The following is an 18,163-nucleotide window of genomic DNA, read 5'->3' on the forward strand; positions in this document are numbered from 1 at the left end:
TTATCGGTTCTTATATCTTCCTCCTATATATAGAAGCTTAGAACAATTCTTTCCAATCTTTCTGATATTATAAGCCACTGGGGAATATTAATGCCATCCTGGGGTAAATACATGAGGCTACTCTCAGATTCTACTGGAAGTGACCCTTCAGGGACACTAACTACACTAGCTTCTGCCACCTCTCCTGGAGGGGAGATGATACCATCATCTCAGGCACATGTCAACTATTCAGGCATACCAATGGGTCACATTATTTTAGCACACACTCAGCTCTTTCCCTCGCATCTCCAATCATTGCCATACTGGTATCATCTGGAATTCTGGTTGTCTCGGCTAGCCAGTGCTGGGCTAGTGCTGTTTTATTGTTTTGTTTGTGCTTAGAGTACTAAGAAAAGCTCCCCTGGAAAGGGGAGAGGGAGGGAAAGTGTTCACCTAAAACCTGAAACATCCACCCACCATGCCATCTTGGTTCTTAAATGAAAGTGCCTTTCCCCTCTGAGAAGCAGTTTCCCACACACTTGGATCCCAAACCTTCTGCTGCCTCGGGGGTTTCTTTCCGTCAGAGTTTTTATGTTAGTTTTGCACACAAATTGTTGAGTTCAGTCAAGGGCATGAACAGCTATTTTGCAAACTTTCAAACACAGGAAACCTTTTCAAGGTCCATGTGCTCTTTTTACTTTGTGAATCCTCATTCCTCCTAATGTCTCACTAAAAATTTATGCCCAATAAAAGTTTATTTATTGACTGATTTTTCCCTCGGCATCCTACTCCCATCAAAACAACAATGTGAAAACAATAGGTAGACTATCAGTGTCTCCTATGAAATTCATAAAAGTTACACCTTGAGCATAAGGGTCTGGAAAGAATTCAGTAAGATAATAAATAAAACATGTGGTTGCTAATACACAGTAAGAGAACGATGCAGTTTTGCAATTCATGCGTTTGTACCCCTTTTAGCACCTCATGAGACATCATAAATACGAGGGTGTCTAATAAACATTTACTGAAAACAATTCCCCCTTGACTATTTACATCAAATCTATCCTTTATAAAAGACCAAATAAATCTCTTTCAAACATCACGTCAACTTTTAGATTCTTTGCCTGCATTGCCATCCTGAAGGGTGGAACTGTGAGTTTTTTATAACCATCCCACTCATTCCTTTCCTATTAAAAAAGAAAACATTTTGCCTTTAATCTGACAAATGATATCTCAGCTTTTGCTTTCTTTTGGGCAGTCTAACTCTTATAGCCCATGACCTTCATCAGATCATACTTTACCAAACTTGACATCTTTAATATAACTTAGGTCATGTTTTCCTTTTATTAAAAGCATTTTTCCTATTTCCAGGGCCACTCCAGTCAAAATGTATACTAGTTTCTGCTAAGATGTTAGATATTTCATATGTTGCCCACATAAATTTACTACTTATCTGACCCTTACTGCCTTGTCAAAGAAGACACTTTACAGAACAATTGCATTCAGTATAAAGACAAATAGAGAATTCCAGATGTCCATTTACAGGCTACAGATGGAGTATAAATGGTAAACTACATGGAGACGTAGATTCATTCCTATGGGAAGTGCATACTATATACTAAGTGAAAAAAGGTTGGTTTCAAACAAAATATTGATAGTCTTCGTATTTTCATTTTATGTTTTAGTCAATTCAGGTTGCTATAACCAAAGTATCATATACTGGGTGACTTAAACAACAAATACATAGTTCTCATAATTCTGGAGCCTAGAAGTTCAAGACTAGATGCCAGCACAGTCTGGTTTTAACTGAGAGCTCCCTTCCTGATGTCCTCACATGGCTGAGAGAGCGAGCTCAAGTCTCTCCAGTTCCTTATAAGGTTACCAATTCCATCACAGGGCTCCACCTCCATGAGCTCAGTCAAACCTAATTACCTCCCCAGTCCTTACTTCCAAATACCAATACAGTGAGGATTAAGGCTTCAACGTATGAATTTGGGGGAACACAAATATTCAGTCAATGACATTGTGAGTATATCATTGTGAAAGGCCTTAATTATACCAAAAGGAGAGCTGCTATGTTAACTGAGTGGGAGTATGGATGATTTTAATTATCTTTTTTTAATCCATATTTCAAATATTTCCTACATGTCCTTGTGTATAAAACACTATATCAGTTTTCTATTGCTGTGTAACAACCATCTCAAAACTTAGTGACCTAAAACAATAACTATGTCATTGTTTTTCCCAAATGTATAGGTCAGCGGGTAGTTCTGGTAATCTTAGCAGGTTTGGCAGATCTTGACTGGGCTCACTAGCTGCCTACTGTCAGCAGACTGATTGTTTGAGCCTGCTTGATCTAAGATAGCTTCACACATACGTCTGGTATTTAAATGGGCACCAGATATGTCTGCCTAATATATCTCTCATCATTCAGAAGGCTGGCTCATGCTTAATCATACAGCAGAGGAGAATTTTGAGGGAGAGTGAAACTTAGTCTCAAAACTGCTATAAAATTATTTGCCCCATATTTTACTGATCAAAGCAAATCGCAGCCAGCCCAAATTCAAGAGGTAGATTCCACATCTTTATAAGAGAAGTCACAGTTACATTTCAAAGGATCATGGATATAAGAAGGTTTATAATTGTGGTCTTTCTTGCAAACAATCTGCCACAATTATATATGTTATACAAATGATAATACCCGTTTTGCTAGGATGTCATCCTACTCTCATGTAGAGCAAATATTTGTTATGTGCCAAGCAATATTTGTGTGTATTTGACATGCAAGTAGACATAACTCCATATTAGAGTTTCTGAACTCAAACTTGCTCCTCCATTTTTGTCCCACTATCTATTAATGGCTTTACCAGTGACTAAGACATCCCAAGGTTTACAAGCCTGGACTCATTCATTCTCTCTCTTGCCCTATCATCCTGTTACCAATCTCAGAGATGGTATCTTGCAATTACTCTAATACTCATCCTCTCATTTTATTCCTCATGGACACTACTTTGGCAGAAGACTTTATCATCTTTCTTCCTGAGCTACTGAAAGAACCTCTTGACTTGACTCTCCAAGTAAATTATAGCCCATTCTAGCCCACCACATTCTTCTCTGTCTTATTTATTTTTCCAGGAACAGTTCTGATCATGTTATTACTCCACTTGAAACTTTTAATTGCTCCCTTGAGACTACTGAACACAATTTAAATTTCTTAGCATGACCATGCCATTCCTTTCGAGCTTTTGGGGGAATGTGAGCATATGATATAAATTATATTAATCTCAGTTATTTCCTCTTAAAATGGGGTCATAATGTGATCTACTCACTCTAGGTTTGTATAAGGACTAAACGAGATAATGTATATAAGGTATAGTACTGAGGAATAGAATGTGATCTCTACAAATGTCATTTATTATTATTGTTTATGTACTTTTTATTCTAGCCCCTAATGCATATTTTTATTGAACATGTTACTCTGCATATTTATATTTAATCATAAGGTCCCCTCCCTCTAAAATGTCATCCTCTCACCCATATCACTCTCAAGATGGAAGTATCTTGTTTTACAATTCATACAAATAGGATTTCCTCTCTCTGTATAATACATATGCCTTTTTTAGAATTCTGATCACATATGACTATAAATGGTAATTAATAAGTCTGCTAAACTGCTGTATAACTAAGGACAGACAGACCAGCTTGAAATATACTGAAAGAAGCCCATAGTTAGTCCCCTTCTTTTAGGATAGTTATGCCCTTTGAGAAGACCTGATACTCTCAGTGTTCTGTGTGGCCCTATCTGACACCATTTTTTTCTCATATATTAGACCTTCAATCTCTCCTAAGAAAGTGATGATCTCCATCTCCTTTAGGTCTCTCGTATGGCCAAGGTCATTTATTTTGCAGCCTGTCTAATGATGTCGACCTGTTTGCTCCTAGCCCACCATGTACTATCACTGACTGATCAAGAATAAATGTCTAGAAGAACCAGAAAAAAGTAACTAGAGAAATTACATGTCTGAATTAGATCGATAACTTGTCTTTCACATAAAAATCCCTATATGTTAACTAAACTATTTAGAACTTCATTCCTCAAATCCAAACAACAATTTCTCTTCCTAGTGAGATTAGAATTTTCTTGAGAAAAGGAAGTTTGTCTTTATCACAAGTGAATCCTGCAGAGAATCTAGCACAGTGCTCACACAAAGGAGCTGTTTCCAGAATAGCAAAACACAGGTAATTGAACAACTTATTTTTTACTTGGGCCCCTCTACTTGGCTAGGCGGCTAATAGCAGATTATTTTTCAGTTTAAACCCCTCACAAGCAACATCACCAAGACAATATGTTGTAAGTATTAGCCAAATGAAAAAGAAAATTTTTAAATATTAGCCTGACTCCATAAAACCCTCCAGTGGTTTTCAAATGCTCTCCCAGTAACTACAAACTACATGGTTCAGTCTCATGAGTCTGACCTCACCTTCTAGCCTTCCCCATTATTTCAGATACATTGTTCTTCCTTCTGTTCCTTGAAATCTTATTTCATTTGTTTTCCCCTGCTGGAGCTGTTCTCCCTTAGAACTTTATAGGGGTTTCTATTCTCATCACTTAGACCTTCTATAAAAAGCTCTCATCCTCCAGTATTCTCTTTTTAAAGAATCTATTATTATAACTGTATTTATTCAATGGACTGCTTGCCTTTCCCTAACTCCCATATCCCTCTCAGACACTTCAGAATTTTAACTTCATAAAGACATGAACAATGTTCCTAAGAATTTACCATAACTCTCAGTATATATTAGGTATTAAATAAATATTTGATGAATGAATATATAAATACACACAAGTTGACATTTCTTCTATATTAATAACTATGATACATTTCTTGATTGTCAAAAAATCAAGACCAGGAAGAAAACTTTGAATCTAAATGTAAAAATAAGATCTTTTCACCAATGAGAAGGAGGTTCTTCATTCTGAGGACATACTGAACCATCATTTGTGTTGTGTTCAGGTCACAGATTCTGTGACCAGAGTTTCAAAACCTACTCTCGTCACTCTCCCAAGAAAAATTCCTAAATATCAGATATCTTACTTGTATGTAGTTCTTCACAATCTAAGTCAGGGGTGATATCCAAAGTCAGCCCCTCAGAGTATCGATTTCAATCATCAACCTCAAGTCAATCTACAAAGGTGGACTATTCTCTCTACATAGCAGAAATGTGCAAAAATGAACTTGTGTTGCTTGTAGATCTCATCACAAGTATTCCACATATGCTCATCTATACACATCCTTACTCATAGGTTTTTACATTTTCTTCATCTCAGATCAAACAACATGAGACACAAATGTAGAATATAGTTTCGTCCGCTATCAGCATGTGTATGTGTATTCATTTGCTAGGGCTTCCGTAACTAAATACGCTTAAGCGACAGACATTTATTTCTCACAGTTCTAAAGGCTTAAGCCACCCAATGGGCAGTTCTGGTTTCTTCCGATGCCTCTCTCCTTACCTACTCTCAGTGTCCCTCTGTGCACAGCATCCTTGTTGTCTGTGTGTCTTAATCAGCTCTTCTTATGACACCAGTCAGGTCGAATTGGGGCCCACACTAGCCACCTCATTTTAACGTAATTACTGCTTTAAAGGCCCTATCTCCAAATATAGTCACATTCTGCGTACTGGGGGTTAAGGCTTCAACCCATGAATTTTGAGGGGACACAATTTATCACAAGAGTAGAGAAAGCAGTAATTTCCTCACCGGACTGTGGAGAATAGCACTGTTTGGTTCAGTTTCCTCCTTGCTGTTCTCTGCAGGCATCCTGTCTTTTATGTTGGCCCACACCCCATTAAGTTGATCAAACAGAGAAACTCTCATGAATTTCAAAGGGGGTCTTCTCTTTAGAAGATCTCTACAGGATATAGGGAAGACATGGATGGGCTGGATTTACTGAGGACTTCAAACAGAGGCTCCAGAACCCTCGCATCTGAGTTTCCTTCGAGCTTTGCTCTCACCAACCCTTATTAGAAAAATCCTGACTTCTTTGGCTGAAACACTGTAAATTCAACCTGAACTATGGTCATTATTCATGACTATACTAAAAAACCTTCTATGTGAGGCACTCCTGTGTCATTTTAATAAGGACCTAAAGGAGACGCTGCTTGTAACAAGCCAGCAGGAAGTTCTGGTTTGAATCGCAGAGGTTCCCAGGGGACTCAGACTCTATGTACCAAATGTGGCAAAAGATATGGCAAAAGCTTTGACAGGCCTTGAGACACCTCTGCTCACAGATGATGAGTCAGCCTCTGGGAGCACTGGGCCATCAGAGGAGCAGGCGCTAGCAACAGCCTTTTCTGCAATTTAAACCAAGCAGCATCACCACTGAGACAGTGTATCAAGAGTGTCAACAAAGATGTTGTTACACTGTCGTGAAAAGTGGAAGACATTTTTATTAAAACTTATTATCATCATTATGGCTTATGGGATGTGGTACAATGTCAATTCAAGGGTCACATACACTTTGTCAGAATGAAGTGTTTTTAAAATAAACATTCTCTCTTTATATAAAATAAAACAAAAACAAAAACTGAATAGCCTTTTAAATAAAAATAAAATGTTATTTAAATAAATGAAATGTCATTAAAGCTAAGATCATATTAGAGGAGGCACTTGGACCTTTGGCATTGCACTGAAATAAGTTAAAGTGCTAAGTGAGTATGAGAATGTGTCATGGAGATTGGGGGCTTTGGAAAATACACTACTGTTTTCCAAACTCGATATTCATGAAGAGAATTCTAGAACAATGCTTTTCAAACTAATGCGATGCTCGATAGTTTTTGTTGATGTTATTGTGACTTTGTTTTGTTTTATTCTCAATCTACCACAGACTGATATTTTAGTAAAATTCAATATAAGTGAGTTAGAAAAATGAAATAAAAACCAAAGATAAATAAAATATAAAACTCATTTAGTTTTATTGCTGGATTAAACAGACCTTAAATTACTTTGTCACCGAAGTTCCCAACTGCTTACTCTCAATTTCTGTATTTATTTCCTTGTGTACTGGGGACGAATAATTCACATGGTTGGAAAAATGTGAGTTATGATTTAAGAATAGATGACCTCAGTCCAGCTCGCTAAATATCAGTGTTTCCAGGAAACACAGTTTGACAATCACCATTAAAATACTAAATATATGGTATGCGTGTAAAGAATTACCAAAGTAATTCTCTTTAAAAGACAAATGTAGAGAATCTCTCTATATTTTGTAATATTCTCTATATTTTGTAATCATCTCTAATGTTTTTGTTGTTTGTTTTCCATTGCATTTGCTTTTCATGGCAAATGCATTTGATACCATTTTTGTTTCATTTTTAAAATTCAGTTCTATTTCTGGTCATTTCACTGATTTTATTTTTACTTTTTAAAAAAAGTCCCTTCAGTATGAATTCGGACACTTAACAGGTCTTCATATTTTGTGGTTTTTCAAGTTAATAACTGGCCTGGAAAGTTGTGTAGATTATATGAGAGAAAATAAGTACTTTTATCTGACTTTTAAAAACTGTTTAATATGGAAGAATAAATTGAAAGCCTGGATGGATGGATGGATGGATGGATGGATGGATGGATGGATGGATGGATGGATGGATTGGTGGATGGGTGGGTGGGTGGACAGATAGGTGGGTGGGTGGATGGATGGATGGATGCTATTTCTAGACCTTCTAACTTCTCTGCAAATCAGAAATTGCTCCTCCCCAATATTTCTTCAAATTTAAAGACCAGGAACAATCAGAGAAGATCCTAACACAACTGAGAATTCTCTATAGACTAGTTTTGCCCCCAAATCCTGTCTGACACTTGAAGTTGGAAAGTGAATTTAAGGGAACTTCACAACCCATAACCATCACAACTGTAGGATACACGTATTCCTCAGAACACTCTTGAAAATGTGCCTATTTTCGGATATACCTAATAAAAAAATTGACTGTTAAATTATCACAGTTTTTAGTTCTGCAAAGTGCCAGACAGTTTTTTTAAGCTAGATTAAACTGAAATAGATGAGAATGCACTATACCACTTACTGTGAATGTGTTTCTACAAGGAATATATGCAGCATTGCATTTCCAGGATAAAGACTCTGTGTGAAGGTTATACAATGACAAAGAGTGTGCACCACATTGCTTGAGTGAATCATTCCAGTCCCTCTGATCACAGTGAATTCTGTGCATAAACACCAGCACATCAATACTGAAAAGCCACTGTAAAGTGGAAGTTTCAAAACCAAACGAATGGCATTAGTACTGTTGAAAGTAGTTTACTCTCTGGCTCTTTGTTCAAATGACAGAAAGAGCTTTCTACCCAAATCTGTGCTTGGAAGCTGATGGAGACAAGTAGCAACAGCTTCAGGGCTTCAGATAATTTCTCTATGTTTTAGCTCTCTTCATTCCATTTCTCTCAAGCAGTGTTTTGTCTCAGGGGGGCTGTTATTTAAATTTGAGTTCTATCTTTGTGACTGATATACTAAGAGGAATGTCAGAAGAATGGAAAATTTTGAAGAACTGTCTCTGGCGAGATTCTAGAAAGGTAGTGTGATCTATTTTCTGTTTTAGTTTTGTAAGATGCCAGCAAAACGCCGTTGTGTGCAGAGGAAAGGCCTTCCTCTTGTCCTCTGAGCCTGTTGTCGTTCCTTTACACGGTGGCTTGAGCCACAATGCACATCTCCAGGGGCGGTGCAACATTATGTAGCAGGTGGGATAGGGGCAACAAAAGGCCTTAAATAAAAGGATAAACAGACTATTTTTCTGTCATTTTGGAGCACCAACTATATACCATGGTAAGTAAATTTAAATGTTATTTCATGTACGAAAATACAGATATATTAAGAAGTAGAATGTAAATTGCATATACATTAAGATAAACATACTAGGATTAAAATTTCCATGTTGGATAAGCTACTTATGCTTCTAGCCTTTCCCCTAGAGCCTCTGGGCTGCATCTTCAGTTTTATCCACTGGTAAGGATATGTGATAAAAAGATCTGAGTATTTCTGAGGAAGAAAGGGTCACTTCAGCCCTGGTTAAGATGACTGTGACTACATGGTCCCCTGCAAACCAGGTATGTGTTAACTTTAATTCCTGAAGCAGTTTTATTTTTATCATAGTACTTTTTTAGACTTCTTGTCTAGGATTCCAACCCCATCGTACATACTACCAATATAATCTTGGCCTCATCTGCTCTACTTCATCTACTTCATGCCCTACTGATTTTCTCCAGGCCTTTTCTCAAACCCGGTGTCTTAATCTGCTTAGGCTGCCATGACAAAATACCATAGACTGGATAGTTTAAATGACAGAAATACATTTTTTCATTGTTATGCAGGCTGGAAAGTCCAAGATCAAGGTGCCGGCTACATCGGCTACTGGAGAAAGTTCTCTTTCTGGTTTGCAGATGGTTGTCTTCTTGCTATGTCTTCATAGAGTACAGAGGAAGGTAGGGAAAAGAAGAGAGAGAGAAGGATATCTTTCTCTTTTTATAAGACCACAACCCCACTGGATTAGGACTCTAGCCATATGATATCATTTAACCTTAAATACCTCCTATAAACCCTATCTCCAGACATAGCCCCACTGAGGATTAGAAAGTCAACATACAAATTATATGGAATACAAGTAAGTCCATAGCACAATGCAACAGCTCCTCCACCAGAAAAGTCCACTCAAGACTCCCACTCATATTAGACAATCAGGAATAGAAATAGAGAGCTTGAGAGAACTTGAGGGGCTGAGAGATACTCCTCCTCTTGGATACGAAGTACATGGGAATGACTCGACATGGTACCAAGGATGCAACATGAGTCACATCAGGAAAAACTCACTCTTGCTCCCGGAGTGAGAAATCTCAGAAGGAACTTGAACATGACAACATTGAATGATGCTGCAGATGAAAATGAGGAGGCCTAAGGCCAGAGGAAGGCAAGCTATGATAATGATTTGTTACTGACCTCACAAACCATTGACAAATATGGAAATATTTTCAAGATGTACTAAATGAAAAAATAAGGTGACAATATCTATGTGATCCCTTTTATATAAATGGCATGTAATAAATATACTCACACACATATATTCACAGATGTGACAGAAAGAAATAAATAGAGAGACATATAGATAGAACTTTGAGAAGGATATACCAGAAATTATTAATCATAACTTAACTAGTGGAGGGAGAAATGATTGATGTGAAGGTCGAGGCTTTTATTTTCCACTTCATATGTCTATGTTCTGTTTAAATGGCCTTAGCATGTAAATGTACTTTAAAATAATTTTTAATGTTAAATAGGTAAGTAAGTCTCTTGATAGTGGATTTAGAGATTTTAAAACTTTACACCCCAATAAAATTTTGTAGTGATAAAAATAAAAGTTGAAGTCTACGGCCATGCCACCCTGAACAAGCCCAATCCCATCTGATCTTGGAAGCTACGCAGGGTCGGGCCTAGTTAGTACTTGGATGGGAGATCAGGTGCTGTAGGCATAAAAAAAATTTTAAAATAAGGAATTGTAAATTTACAAGGTCCTTGCAATCCATGAGGTCAAACAAAGGTTGCCTCGCCTAAAAAATAAAAATAAATAAAAATAAAAATAAAAGCTGAAATAAGTTTAAAGCCCTTAAAATTTACTATTTAAAGTAAGGTTCACCTGGGAAAATCACTGAGACCATGGCAGAAGCCTCCAAGAAACACTGCTTCCCACCTCCAACCCTGCAGCCCCCATCCCTCCGTCCTCTACTCCCATGCCATGAGATTCCCTATGTGAAACAGCAAGTGAGACAGACAACATGACCTGAAATGAAACCCCAAGGCCTGCTTCATGCTTCTATCACTAATAACAATATAAACTTATTCATTTTAAACCATGGAACATTAATTTTCTCATTTGTAAAAGAGATATGATATCTGCCTCACAAAGTTCTGTGAGTTTAAATGATAAAATATATGTGAAAACAATTTTTAAATCATAATACATAAATATTCTTTAAAATGAGTGAAACTGCATTGTAACAAAAACCTTATAATACTTTAGTAACTAGATTTAACTTCTTGGTAGTACTTGACATGGAACTTCTTCACATTCAGTTTTCTCTTTAATACGTAATAACTTTGGGTCATCTGTGCTTTAAAAAGCCTACAGAGAAAGAAGGAAGGAAGGAAGGAAGAGAGGGAGGGACGAAGACAGGAAAGAGGACTGAAATTCTTTCCAAAGAAGATGCTGGTTTTATTCTGGTCAAAGTAAAACTGGGCTAGTTTATTCTCCTTGTATCAAATATTAATGGAAGAAATACTAGCAGATTCTTTAGCAGTGTCTGACATGTAATAAGCATTCAATACCATTATTTTTTTTCAATGAATAGATGTAATCAAATTCCGATAATAACTTGACTAGCAAAAAACTCCTATGCATGACATGAATAATCCCGAGCTTGCCATATTTATAAAGAGAGAAAACTGAGAATTGAAGTCAAGAAAAGTGAACTGGGCCCTCGGCTGAGTCTCCCTTATTTCAGCTGCTCCAATGAGGGCCAGGTTACCAGGGATAGACTGATTAAGGTATAGTGCCTCTGAATAATGTATAATGAGTCATCAAACCAGTTAGAAAAGCAGTTCAAGATAAACACAATACAGTCTGCCAAAGTAAAAAAAATTCTTTCTCTTCAATAGAGACAAAAGGGAATATAATAATGAAGTTATTAAAAGTTTTTTCCATTTCAAAACGAAAGTGCTTTAAAATACACTATTCTGTCAGCCCTTCTCTCTCATGTCTCTTTCTAATCTCAGACAAAAACACTCCTTTCATTGAGGATAGCATATTTGATGTTTCCATTTTTTCTTAGCTCTTTAGTATGTTAGAAATGAAAAAAGAACAAGGAAAAACATTTAAGCTATCTTCCTTTTAGTCATTTAAAAATTTTATAAAACACATCAAACATTAAAATATGAAAAAAATAAAAGACACATACAAAATGCACATATCAACATATGGTTAACATTTTACCTAATTTTTTCATTCTTATGTTAAGAAAAACATCAACCAATATAGCTTTTGATTTTCTTTATCTTCTCAATTTTCTATTTTCTATTTACTAATTTGTGTTTTTATTTATTATCCTTCCATCAACTTTCTTTGGCTTTATTTTAATTACTCATTTTCAAGCCTGCTGAGTAGTGACTTAGTTTAATAATTTATTTGTGTTCAAGTTTTTCCCTGGTATATACATTTAGGATTACATATTTCCATAAAACAGTTTACATGCTTGACATATATTTTATTGTGATTGTGCTTTAAATTTTTTATAAATTTCAATATGATTTCTTCGAACTAAAAATTATTTAGAAATATAGAGACATTTTAAATACATTAGTTTTTGTTTTACTTTTTAATTATAATTTTGATCTTTAATTTTAATCCAATCTACTCAGAATATTGTTTGTGTGATGCCAATTCATTTATATTTATTTTCATATTTTCTTTCACATAAATATGAAAAGATATATGAACACCAAAACCAAAGCAGTAAGCAGGATATTCTCTCCCAAAGATCGTTGGCATTAGCTAGTTGATCAAGGTGTCCCTAGGAAAGAAATAGATGGGAAAACTACTAACTCTTACTTCCTCTATAAAAGCAGAAGAGTTCTAGGACTAGTGAACAGAAGTTTAACTTGAATAACCAAAAAAGAGAATTATGGTCCCTCAATCAATTCCCTGACCAGAGCCACCTTACAGACACGGATCCCTTGAATTAAAGAGGAGCAATGTCCACCTGAGGAAGGACCTTGGAACACCACCAACACTTTCATCTTTCTCTTTGCTTTCCCCAAAGGAACCTAAGGCCAGGGAGCTTACAAATGGGTGCCTAATCTAGTCTCAGTGCTCAGAGAAGACATTCTGGTAGATCTATAAGGCAAAAAGAATAAACAGGCTCTGGCAAGGAAAAGGGCAAGGAGATTCCAAGCAGACGAAACATATATGCAGAGGTCCAGAGGATGGAGATGGCCTGAGGTATTCAAGAACCAAAGAGAAGGTTGCTGTGACTGAACTATAGTGAATAATGGGTAGAGATGGTCATGTTTAGCCTAGAGAAGTTGGCAGGAGCCAGATTAAGACTCACCTTCCAAATTTTTCTTAGGATTTTAATCTTCTTTTCTAAAAAAAATGAAACATGATTGATATGAATGAACTTTGCCTCAATAATGGGAAAATGATATTTTATGAGGTCAGGGTAAATTCATTAGGTATTATTTAATAACTCTGTTTTCAAAATGAGAAGTCAAAGTCTAGGTGAGCTAAATATCATTCTCTAAAATCATATACACTTGCATCATACAATTATGAACTGAACCAGAAATATTGAGGGTATTGGGAAAAGATAAAAGTTCAAGTATATTGCTTTGTTTTTTCATGCCCCTACATTACTTGTGTTGTCATCCCAGGACAAAATATAATCAGACAAGTAAGTCACTTTAGAGGTCTGTCTAACCCAGAAAATCATGTAACTGACGCACTAAAAGATTAGTAAAATCATAAAATGGTGGCTTCATTTATTAATGGTCTGCCTTTGGAGAAAAAAGGAAAGAAGGGACCCCTATTTTGAAAAGGTTCTGTATTCACTGTCTCTAAGTCTTCCAGGCAGATATGCATGATTAAATGTCTAGGTAACCAAATGAATAAATCATCAAAAATAAATGCATACTCATAAGGATATGTATTTGTTCAATGAAAACAGATTATATACTCTAAGTAAGGTGAATTGTGAAGAACTGAGGACTTGTAGCCCTAAGATTTAATTTCCAACTTTAGCTTTGCCACTTTCTATTTATGTGACTATGGCTTTTTAATTTTATCAGCCTACTTTAAAAAATATGTATAATCATATTTAAATTATTATATGTTTATAGAAACATAATTAGAAAGGTCCTAAGAGATCATAAAATTACTCAATCTCAATCCTTCCTGTGTAAGGATGAAGATAATGAGGTCAGAAAGAGTGAAAGGATTTGTCTACAATATACCCACAACTTTTTACCTCAAGTTTCATCTTATTTCCAATATATAACATACTTATTAAATAAAAATAAGATAACATTACTCTTCTGGAAACTTTATTCATCCTCATAATAACCCCATGATATGTTTCTTATATTGTGAATAAAGAAAAAGAGGATTATAAAGTTTAAGAAAATTGTACCAAATTTTTTAGCTAGTAAATGTAGTTGTAATTTGAACACAAGTCTTTATTTATTCTTTCGCCCTTAAGTTTCAAAGCACCAGACTGTCCATCATTCGTTCTTCTTCATCTTTTCCTTTAAGCCTCATTCTTTCTGCATATATATAAAAGTGTTTTGGAAGAACATTATGACTGCTCTTGGGCCTTGCATTGGCTTCAAGAAGGCCTTGGTACATATGGAATATGCTTGAATCAAAGTCTCGAATTTGAGCTAGTCAGTTTCCCAATCTCATTAAAATAGAGAAAAATCTCTAGAAAATAAACAAGTAGGAATCTGGTTCAAGTACACATTCTGAAATTTCATGGATAATTTAGGAATTGAGAGAATAATGACAAAAACTAGCATCTAGCTAAGGCTTTTCAACACTTCTATTTGTGATAAACTGCTATGAGTCCCATATAGTTTGCACCATTTAAAAAAATGAGAGAACTGACTAATTTAAAACAACAAAAGGCTAGTAATACCTGAAGCAACCTCACCTAGCATCCCACTAATATACCATGAAAGCGCATAAGCAGAGCAAAATTCACAAGAGAAAAAACTAAAATCAAAAGATCACCTATTGCCAAACACGATTTAACTAATAGTAACAATAGAACAGGATGGAGGGGAAAAGTAATGGTGGTCTAAACATACATTTGGCTCCAGAAATAAAACAACCATAACCAACTGAAAGAGGCTAAGAAGACTTTCCTAAGTCAGGTTTTCCTGAACAGAAATTTACATGCAGTGGCTTTACTGGGAAGATTTTTGGAGCAACACCTGTAAGAAAGTAAGGGAAACAGGTTTAGACCTGGAGAGTTTAATTGTGATTTAGTTATCAGCTCTGGAGTATGGATGGCTCTACAGAGACGTCCTCAAATGGAAGCAAGACCTTTGCACGCCCACACTGATTAGTCACTGCATCCTGGTTGTCACCAGGAAGTGTACTTAACCTTTGATGGTTCAACTCTGTGCAATGATGGATAATTCATGGCTAGGGACCTTTGAGTCATCAGTGGTCAGTAGTCCCAGTAGGTGGGAGAGTATGTTCCTCTCTCCTGAAGATGTAAACCACAGCACTCACTAATGAAACACTTCCTTTTCCCATTTCTTACTAATTGCTCCCTGGCTCAGGCTGTATCAAATGGAAAAATTGAGAGTGGATATTATTTTTGAGGCTTAGTAGATGCTCTTCTCCCTTTATCCTATCTTTTTACATATATTTAAAGATGTTCCTTAGGATATTTTTAGAGAAACTGAAGCAAAGTGTTAAATCTTTGGAGCCATCATCTCCAGGAACAAAATATTTTATGAGTATGTGGAATCTGGAAGATCCCTAGAAGCAACAGATGATGACAGCTGATTTTTTAAAAAAACGTACCTACTACTTTAGAGTTTAGACAATACTGACAATTCTTCAAGTGTCCAGACCCTTACTAGAAAACTCCTGCTAAACATTAGTAGTTGGACTATAAACTATGCACAGTGATACTGCCAAGCACAGAAAACGGGATAACCAGAGTCTGAGTCAAAAGTAAAGAAGCCATGGCCAATACACCAACCTGCATGTTGGAAACACTATGTCTAGAGAGATATATTTTCATTTTAAATAATATTACATATATGTGTGTGTGTGTGTGTGTGTGTGTGTGTGTGTATACATATACATATATATATATATATATATATATATATAAAATATGGGTTATACAGAAAAAGAAACTGGAACATGAAATTGAGAACAATGTTCTAGACAGAAGAATAATATCTCAATATTATTTTCTGTAGCATGGGAAGACATTTTGTAAAAATGGAAATCAACTTTAAAAGGAATGAGTAGGTAAATAAATAAAATAACAAAGACATCGGGCATCTCAAATAATATAAATAAACAAACAAATAAATACAGGCTAAGATTTTTTTAAAGCAGCAATATGACATTTATCATTGGATAAGAAACCAATGTGGCTGAGATAAGGAACGTCTGCCATAAAACTAACCTTACAGTAAAAGAACTAAAATTCATATTGGTGCACTAGAATCTCCAATGAAGCAAACATACATGGGAAAGTCAAACCATACACATGTAACTCAAATCTGAGCATTTCTTCAAACTGCAGAGCTGATGATGTAGTTCATTCTGAGAACCACGGGAGTCAGTGGCATAAGCCTCGTGCTAGGAGTGGAACACATATGTACCAGCTCATCCAGTCAGACAGAAGGAACAAATTCTTCCTCCACCCTTTGTTCTACCCATGTCCTCATTGGTTTGGTTGATGCCCATTGGGATGGCAATCTTTACTGAGTCCACCAATTCAATGCTTATCTCATCTGGAAACACCTTCACAGACACACCCAGAAATAACGTTTAGCTAAATATCTGGACTCCTTGTGATCCAGTCAAATTGACACATAAAATTAACCATCACACTAGCTTTTATTAACAATTTCAGTACAACTCAAATTTTATTGTTAAAAATATGTGTATATATATATATATATATTCACTAACTCATCCGTGGGTTTACGAAATGCTTACTACCTATCAGGCATTGTCCCTGGTTCTAAGAGTACAAAAATTAACAAAACAGATAAAATCTCTTTCCTCAAGGAATTAAAGTGTTGCAAGATAGACAGACTAAGCAAGAAATTTCAGTTAAAAGTGATTTCTGTCATTGTATGAGAAGAAGAAAGTATCAAATTACCTATTACAACAAAAATTCAGTGGCATACGACAATGAATAGATTAGGTTGGCACTTTTGGTCTGAGCAATGCTGCTAAACTGATCTTAGATAGGGTGGCTTGGCCATGTGTCTCTTCCTCCAACTGGGTAGGCCAGGATTTTTCACATGGTAGAGACAGACTCCAAGGGAGAGATGAAGAGTAGGGACAGTCTCTTGAGTGCCAGGTTCAGAAGTAGCCCCTGACATTTTTGCTAAAATTGATTGGGAAAATTGACTCACAGGTATCACTCAGACTGAAGGGATCAAGAAACAGGCTCCATTTTTTGATTGGAGGAGCTGCAAAATAACATTGCAAACAGTGTGAATAAAGAAAAGATAAAGAATTGTCTCCATTTTTAGAGATTGAGGTGAAATTCACACAATACAAAATAACCATTTTCGAGTGAACAATTCCGTGGCATTTAGTACATTCACAATGTTATGCAATCACCACCCTGATCTAGTTTGAAAACATTCCCTTCACCCAAAAGCAAACCCTTTAATTAGTTACATCTCATTTTCCCTTCTCCTGCTCCTAGCAACCACCAATCTGCTTTCCATCTCTGTGGACTTCCTTATTATGGATATTTCAAATAAATGGAATTGTATAATATGTGACCTCTTATGTCTGGCTTCTTAGCATAATGTTGTTAAGTTCTATCCATGCTGTAGCATGTATCAGTACTTTATTCCTTTTTATGGCTGAATAATATTCTGTTATATATATATGCTACATTTCATTTAATCACTCATCAGCTAATAGATATTTGGGTTGTTTTGACCCTTTTATTAGTGTGCTGCTATAAACATACATGTACATGTAGTTGTTTCAATGCCCGATCTGTTTTCAATTTTGGAGTATATACCTAGGAGTGAAATTGCTGCATCATGTGATAATTCTGTGCAATTTTTGAGGGACCTCCAACTGTGTTGCCTTCACTTTGTGACTCATCACATTGAGAGCAGAAAGATTCATAGCAGAGGTAGCTTGCCTATTCTATAGAGTCAGGGAAGAGTTAACAAGAAATAATAATGAATGAAATTCAGCTAGACAAAGTCATGGGAGGAGGGATAGCTAATAAAGAATATTCCAAAAAGTATGAATTATTTCAAAAGCTTCATGATAAAAAAAAAATAGGAAGATGTATTTAAAGATGAGCTAGATCCCGCCTTACGCTGTAGAGCTTTGTATGCTATTA

At 35.9% G+C, this 18,163-nt stretch overlaps 1 long non-coding RNA gene and 1 pseudogene across 1 annotated transcript in view; one reads left to right on the plus strand and one right to left on the minus strand.

Annotated features, from left to right (window-relative positions):
- Window positions 1–18,163, minus strand: part of LOC120586779 (uncharacterized) — a 397,178-nt gene that overhangs the window by 115,025 nt on the left and 263,990 nt on the right. The gene's annotated exons all lie outside the window — the stretch shown is intronic.
- On the plus strand, window positions 10,405–10,510 carry LOC120586884 (uncharacterized; annotated as a pseudogene).

The sequence above is a fragment of the Pteropus medius genome, unplaced genomic scaffold (assembly GCF_902729225.1).
Source record: "Pteropus medius unplaced genomic scaffold, Ma_sr-lr_union100, whole genome shotgun sequence".
NCBI classification, from domain to species: Eukaryota; Metazoa; Chordata; class Mammalia; order Chiroptera; family Pteropodidae; genus Pteropus; species Pteropus medius.